This window comes from Pristiophorus japonicus, chromosome 3 (assembly GCF_044704955.1).
Source record: "Pristiophorus japonicus isolate sPriJap1 chromosome 3, sPriJap1.hap1, whole genome shotgun sequence".
NCBI lineage: Eukaryota > Metazoa > Chordata > Chondrichthyes > Pristiophoridae > Pristiophorus > Pristiophorus japonicus.
Window position 1 is genome coordinate 316,389,200 of NC_091979.1, and position 8,410 is coordinate 316,397,609.

An 8,410-nucleotide genomic window follows, 5' to 3' on the forward strand; every position below is an offset into this window, starting at 1 on the left:
ATTTGCTGATCCTCAGCATGTCAGGCTGCGAAGACGTCGCTGGTGATCACAGAGCTCCCGCTGTGTACCTTTTGGAAGAAGAAACGCGAACACGTCTCATCCTGCTCGACGGAGCGGACTCTGTGCAAAAACACTTAAGAAGCTTGACACCATCCAGGACAAAGCAGCCTGCTTCATTGGCAGCCCTTCCATCACCTTAAACATTCACTCCCTCCACCACTAGCTCACCGTGGCTGCAGTTTGTACCATCTACAAGATGCACTGCAGCAACTCGCCAAGGCTTCTTTGGCAGCACCTCCCAAACACGCGCCCCCAACCATCTAGAAGGACAAGGGCAGCAGGTACATGGGAACACCATCACCTCCAAGTTACACGCCATCCTGACTTGGAAATATATCGCCGTTCCTTCATCATTGCTGGGTCAAAATCCTGGAACTCACGCCCTAACCACTGTGGGAGCACCTTCATCATAGGGTCTGCGGCGGTTCACGATGGCGGCTCACAATAACTTGCTCAAAGGCAAGTAGTGATGGGCAATAAATGCTGGCCTTGCCATCAATGACCACATCCCATGAACGAATAAAAAAATATATATATGCCCTGACAAGGATACAAACCAAAGGCACCAGACAAATCCTCGACTCTTCACATTAACTCCTGTCATTTACCGCCCAGTCTATGCCTGAATTCATTGAACCATAGAATGGTTACAGCACGGAAGAAGACCATTCAGCCCATCGAGCCTGTGGCGACTCTCAGGTAGTCCCACTCCCCTGTCCTTTCCCTGTAGCCCGGCAATTTGTTTTTCCTTCAGATACTTATCCAATTCCCTTTTGAAAGATAAGATTGAGTCTGCCTCCACCATCCTTTCAGGCAGTGCATTCAGAACCCAACCACTCGCTGCGTACAAACATTTTTTCTTGCATCACCTTTGGTTCTTTTGCCAATCACATTGAATCTGATTCCTCTGGTTCTCGACTCTTCTGCCTATGGGAACAGTTTCTCTCTCTCTACTTTGTCCAGACCCCTCATTATTTTGAACACCTCTATCAAAGCTCCATCTCCATCTTCTCTGCTCCAAGGAGAAAGCCCCAGCTTCTCCAGTCGACCAACATAACTGAAGTTCCTCATTCCTGGAATCATTCTTGTTAATTTTTTCTGCAGCTTCTCTAAGGCCTTCACATCCTTCGTAAAATGTGGTGCCCAAAATTGGACACAATGCCCCAGTTAGGGCCACACCAGTGCTTTATACACGTTCATCATAATTTACACACTTTTGTACTCTCTACCTTTATTTATGAAGCCCAGTATCCTGTAAGCCTTTGTTACTGCTTTCTCATCCTGCCCTGCCACCTTCAACAATTTGTGCACACATACCCGCTATTCATTCACATTGTTTCGGATTGTACCATTTAGTTTATACGTCCTTTCCTCATTTTTGCGACCAAAATGTATCACTTCACATTTTTCTGCATTAAATTTCATCTGCATCGTGTCCGCCCATTTCACCAGCCCGTCTATGACTTGCTGAAATCGATCACTCTCCTGCTCACTGTTCACTATACTTCCAAATTTTGTGTCGTCTGCAAATTTTGAAATTGTGCCCTGTGCATCCATGTCCACGTCATTATTATATATCAAGAAAAGCAGTGGTCGCAGAAGTGATCCCCGGGGAACAGCACTGTGTACCTTCCTCCAGTCCTAAAAACAACCGTTAACCACTAATCTCTGAGGGCCAAATTGCCCATTTTTATAGCTCCATTCGTGCTAATGGACGCTAATGGGACGCAACGAGGTTATCGCCCGGGGGAAGAGGACGATAGTGCCCCCGTGGAAATTGCCCCGGAGGTTTTGGGGGTGTTGTACCGTTAACGGCGCGGCCCACGATTTGTGCCCCGGGCTGGCGCATTCACGACGATGATACCATCGGCGTGCACACGGACCCGTCACCACCCCGCGCTGACCCCTTTGCGCCCGGCGGAGGAAAATACTCAGCGGGCGGCGAGGATGGCGTCGGCCGATATCACCGCCAGCTTCACGAGTCGCGAACCCGCGGACATCCACCGCCGACACTACACCCGAATGGGGAGGCCGTTTGCGCCGTGGGCCGCTTTATTTTTCTGTTACCCGACTCCCTGTCAGCCCGACAATGGTGGTCCTCGCCTCGACAGAACCGCAATCCTGCAGCCCGCCGCTCTGTTATGAGAGCCGCACTGTTGGCCCAGTCGAGGGTGTCCCTGTTGGCCCAGTGGCAGCCACCAACGGGACTGCAGAGCACACAGCAGCCCTCCCCTTTAATTGAACCTGAGGGACATTCTGCCACATCAGTGCTAACGGAGCAGACACGAGACGCTGATGCTGCCAGCAGGGTGCTGGGCTCCAAAGTCAGGGCCATCCTACTGCCCCGGGAGCGCCCCTCCATGGACACGAACAATCTCCAATGGCGCTCCACCTCTGTTGAGGGGCGGAAGGGCCAAATTCCACACCCCGGGTGGGACTCCCGAGCCGGGCACAAGGAGTCCCAGCCCCAGAAGTTTACCGCCCCCAATCAGGACGAGTGGCAATTTTATGGAATCTGTTTCCTGTCCCTTCGCGAATTTTGTAACCATGCTGCCACTGCCCCTTTTATTCCATGGGCTTCAACGTTCCTGGCAAGTCTATTTTGTGCCAGTTTGTTGAACGCCTTTTGGAAATCGCATTACCCTCATCAACGCTCTCTGTCACCTCATCAAAAAACTTAATCAAGTTGATTAAACACTATTTGCCTTTAACAAATCCATGCTGGCTATCTTTAATTAATCCACACTTATCCAAGTGACTGTCCATTTTGTCCCTGATCACTGTTTCTCAAAGCTTCCCCACTACCGGGGTTAAACTCACTGCCTGTAATTGCTGGGTTTATCATTTACCAATATGGACCATGACCTCTGGCTGTTCACCCTTGTAGGCTCCGTTCCTCCCCCATCACCCCCCAACGGTAAAAATTGGACTATTAAATATAAAAACTCAGAACTGCATTACAGCCCACAAAAAGAGTTGGGCAGCAAAGGGTTAATTCTAACATTGCAGCAAAACCATGAGACACCATCAGAGACAATGATGCAGGCTAACTGCCATTTCATCTAATCAACACAGACAATAGCACCAGAAGAGAGACATTCACACCTTCAATGGTTTCTGTCTGAAAAGATACAGGAACATTCACATATTCATTTACCTTCAGGGGTTACATTGTTAAAGAGGCGTACCTTAGACCATGGTCCCAGAAAGGCTGGTATCAGTGCAGGCCGAGACTGGGCCCTGAACCATTTGAATAAGAATGCGACTGGAAACCAACAATGAAGTCACCTTGGGAAGGTTATATTGTCAGAAAGGACTTCACACTACAGACAGGCGGTGGCCAGAGTAATCATGGACAATGACCCGAAATGAGGGACAATTAGCCACCAAGAATTCCCTGCGAGAGACATTCACACATTTGATGCTGCCATTGTCTTCACAGGAGGGAAAGGAAATCTGTTTTGAGGTTGCAAGTTGGTCTTTGGTATAAAGAAGAGCCATTTCCGAGGGGAAAGCCAGTACAGGAACAGTATCGAAACAGCAACAGACAGCAGTGTGTCTTCGGGACTCAAGCTGCAACTAAGATCTGGGCCTACAGTCAACCTCAGCAGACAGCCGGGGAATTGGTGATTGTACGTTTCCAGTCAAATCATAGAAGGGTTTTGTGATTTAATCTGGGTAAGTTTACAGGTAACAGTCAAACCGCGGACGGGTTTCACCATGTCATATTGTGCTGATGCAAATGACCCTTTCATAGGGGTTTGTATTTTGGGGTTAATCCGTCCAATAAAAATCGTAGGGATTTGTACTGGGCAGTAATTGTGTGTATGTTCAATACATGAACAAATCTTCCTTGATCCAAAACCCTGAGCCGTGTGTATTTTGTTCTTTATAAATCCTGAAGTCAAAGAACTGTGTATAATGGGGAACTAGGTTTAGAAATACTTACACCCTCCCCTCTCAGAATGTTCTGCAGTCGCTCAGAGACATCCTTAACCCTGACTACAGGGAGGCAACACTTTATCCTGGAGTCCCGCCTGCAGCCGCAGAAATGCCTCTCTGCTCCTGTAACGATCGAATCCTCTACTACTATTACTCTCCCTCTCTCCTTTCTCCCCCCTGTACAGCTGAGCCACCCGTGGTGCTGTGTACTTTGCTCTGGAACCCAGAGGAGCCATCGCCCTCACCAGTACTCAGAACAGAACCCAGATTGGAAAGCGAGATGCACACAGGAGACTCCTGCACTACATGCCTGGTCCTCCTCTTCTGTCTGGCAGTCACCCATTTCCTCCCTGGCTGCTCACTCCAAGGGTGCTGAGTGACCATCTCCTGAAACATGCTATTCCCGAAGTTCTCAGCCTAACTGATGCACCGCAGTGATGCCCGTTGCTACTCAAGCTCCAAAACCCGGAGCTCGAGCTCCTCCAGCTGACAACACTTCCTACACATGTGTTTGTCCAGGACACGGGAAGTGTCCTGGAGTTCCCACATGGCAGAGTGTGCATACCACGGGACTGAGCTGCCCTGTCATGCCTCTATTGAGAAAATAGGAGCAATAGTAGGCCATTCGGCCCTTCCAGCCTGCACCACCATTCAATATGATCATGGCTGATCCTCTATCTCAACACCATATTCTCGCTTTCTCCCCATGCCCCTTGATGCCTTTTGTGTCAAGTGAAGAAATTTCTCCACATCTCAGTCCGAAATTTCCTACCCTGTATCCTGAGACTGTGACCTCTTGTTCCAGACTTCCCAGCCACCGGAAAGATCCTCCCCGCATCCAGTCTGCCCAACCCCATCAGAATTTTATACGTTTCAATGAAGACAGGCCGAGTTGACCCAATCTCTCCTCATACGACAGTCCTGCCATCCCAGGAATCAGTCTGGTGAACCTTCGTTGCACTCCCTCTATGGCAAGTATATCCTTTTTTAGGTAAGGAGACCAAAACTGCACACAATATTCCAGGTATGGTCTCACCAAGGCTCTGTATAACTGTAGTAAGACATCCTTGCTCCTGTACTCAAATCCTCTTGCAATGAAGGTCAACATACCATCTTCCTTACTAACTGCTGACTGCACCGGCATGTTTGCTTTCAATGACTGATGTACAAGGACACCCAGGTCCCTTTATACATCGACATTTCCCAAGCTATCACCATTTAAATAATACTTTGTCTTTATGTTTTTTCTGCCAAAGTGGATAACTTCACATTTATCCACATTATTCTGCATCTGCCATGTGTTTGCCCACTCACTCAACCTATCTAAATCACCTTGCAGAGTCTTTGCATCCTCCTCACAACTCACAATCCCACCTAGTTTTGTGTCGTCAGCAAACTTGGAAATTTTGCAATAGGTTCCCTCATCCAAATCATTTATATATATATTTTGAATAGCTGAGGCCTAAGCACGGATCCTTGTGGTACCCCACTAGTCACTGCCCGCCACCCCGAAAAAGACCCGTTTATTCCTACTCTCTGTTTCCTGTCAGTTAACCAATTTTCAATCCCATGCCAGTATATTGCCCCCAATCCTATGTGCTTTAATTTTGCACACTAATGTCTTATGTGGGATTTTATCAAAGGCCTTCTGAAAATCCAAATACACTACATCCACTGGTTCTCCCTTATCTATTCTATCAGTTACATCCTCAAAAAACTCCAGTAGGTTTGTCAAACTCAATTTTCCTTTCACAAATCCATGTTGATTTTGTCTAATCCTTTTGATAGTTTCTAAGTGTGCCGTTATCACATCCTACATAATAGACTCTAGCATTTTTTCCTACTATTGTTGTTAGGCTAACCGGTGTGTAGTTCCCTGTTTTCTCTCTCCCTCCTTTTTTAAATAGTGGGGTTACATTTGCCACCCTCCAATCTGCAGGAACTGTTCCATAATCTATAGAATTTTGGAAAATGACAACCAATGCAGCCACTATTTCCATGGCTACCTCTTTTAGTTCTCTGGGATGCAGATTATCAGGCCCTGGGGATTTATCGGCCCTCAGTCCTATTAGTTTCTCCAGCACTATTTTCTTACCAATAATCATTTCCTTTAATTCCTCTTGTTCACTAGACCCTTGGTTCCCTAGCATTTCTGGGATGTTATTTGTGTCCTCTTGCGTGAAGACAGAACCAAAGTATTTATTTAATTGTTCTGCCATTTCCTTGTTCCCCATTATAAATTCTCCCGTTTCTGACTGTAAAGGATCTAAATTTGTCTTCACTAATCTTTTTCTTTTTACATACTTGTAGAAACTTTTGCAGTCGGTTTTTATGTTCCTTGCAAATTTACTCTCATACCTCTATTTTTCCTTTCTTAATCAATCTCTTGGTCCTTTTTTGCTGAATTCTGAACTGCTCCCAATAATCCTCAGGCTTCCTACTTTTTCTGGCAACTTTGTATGACCCCTCTGTGGATAGAAACATAGAAACATAGAAAGTAGGTGCAGGAGAAGGCCATTCGGCCCTTCGAGCCTGCACCACCATTCAATATGATCATGGTTGATCATGCAACTTCAGTACCCCATTCCTGCTTTCTCTCCATACCCCTTGATCCCTTTAGCCATAAGGGCCACATCTCACTCTCTTTTGAATATATCCAACAAACTGGCCTCAACAACTTTCTGTGGTAGAGAATTCCACAGGTTCACCACTCTCTGGGTGAAGAGGTTTCTCCTCATCTCGGTCCTAAATGGCTTACTCCTTATCCTTAGACTGTGACCCCTGGTTCTGGACTTCCTCAACATCGGGAACATTCTTCCTGCATCTAACCTGTCCAATCCCGTCAGAATTTTATATGTTTCTATGAGATCCCCCCTCATACTTCTAAATTCCAGTGAATATAAGCCTAGTCGATATAGTCTTTCTTCATATGTCAGTTCTGCCATCCCGGGAATCAATCTGGTGAACCTTCGCTGCACTCCCTCAATAGCAAGAATGTCCTTCCTCAGATTAGGAGACCAAAACTGCACACAATACTCAAGGTGTGGTCTCACCAAGGCCCTGTACAACTGTAGTAAGACCTCCCTGCTCCTATACTCAAATGCCATTTGCCTTCTTTACTGCCTGCTGTACCTGCATGCCGACCTTCAATGACTGATGTACCATGATACCCAGGTCTCGTTGCACCTACCCTTTTCTTAATCTGTCACCATTCAGATAATAATCTGCCTTCCTGTTTTTGCAACCAAAGTGGATAACCTCACTTATTACTATCCTTAATTTCTTTTGCTAGCCATGGTCGAGCCACTTTTCCTTTTGTGTTTTTGCACCAGAAAGGAATGTATAACTGTTGCATTTCATGCATTCGTTCCTTAAATGTTAGCCATTGCCTATCCACCATCATGCCTTTTAATGAATCTTCCCAATCTATCATAGCCAATTCTTTCCTCATACCTTCATAGTTTCCTGTGTTTAGATTTAGGATACTAGTTTTGGATTGGACTACTTCACTTTCTATCTTAATAAAGAATTCTATCATGTTATGGTCACTCTTCCCTGAAGGACCGCGCACAACAAGACTATTAATTAATGTCATCTCATTGCAGAATATTCAATCTAGGATAGCCTGTTCCCTCATAGACTGCTCAACATACTGGTCTAAAAAATCATCTTGTACAGACATATTTAATAGACTATGAACTAACCTGGGAGAAATAAACTTTAAATTTAAAAAAAACACTCACCAGCTACTCACCAATCAGCTGCTTCCTTTGTGCCGACGTCATTTTGGCTTTTTTACTCTGACGTCACTATTTCAAATTCAGCCTGTGTTGAGTTGCTCAGCACTCGCTCTCGCTCTCGCTCTGGTCCGCCTCAGCTCCAATCATTTACCAGCTGTCCTGTGATGTCACTGCTGGATCTTTCTCCTCTCTGCTCCTCCAATGCTGCTGCTGATTAGGTCTACACTGGTCTCTCCTCTGCTGTTTAAATCTTGTCCCTCCTCCAATGCTGCTGCTGATTAGGTCTACACTGGTCTCTCCTCTGCTGTTTAAATCTTGCCCCTCCTCCAATGCTGCTGCTGATTAGGTCTACACTGGTCTCTCCTCTGCTGTTTAAATCTTGCCCCTCCTCCAATGCTGCTGCTGATTAGAATTTAACTCACAAAACTAACATTAACCAGTTCAGGATGAATTAGCATTTACATTATCAACCTCCAATGAGGATCTGCATGAGCTATTGAGTGAATGAATTAATTCTTGACAATTATGAAAGAGGAAGTCAGACAATAAAGTCTACATAATAGGATCCCAATTAACATTCGTTTAAGAGGCTATCACCTGAGACGGGGTGCGGGGGGAGTATAGTCAGGATGTTCTGGGGTCTTTGTGGGCCCGATCAGAGGCCGGTT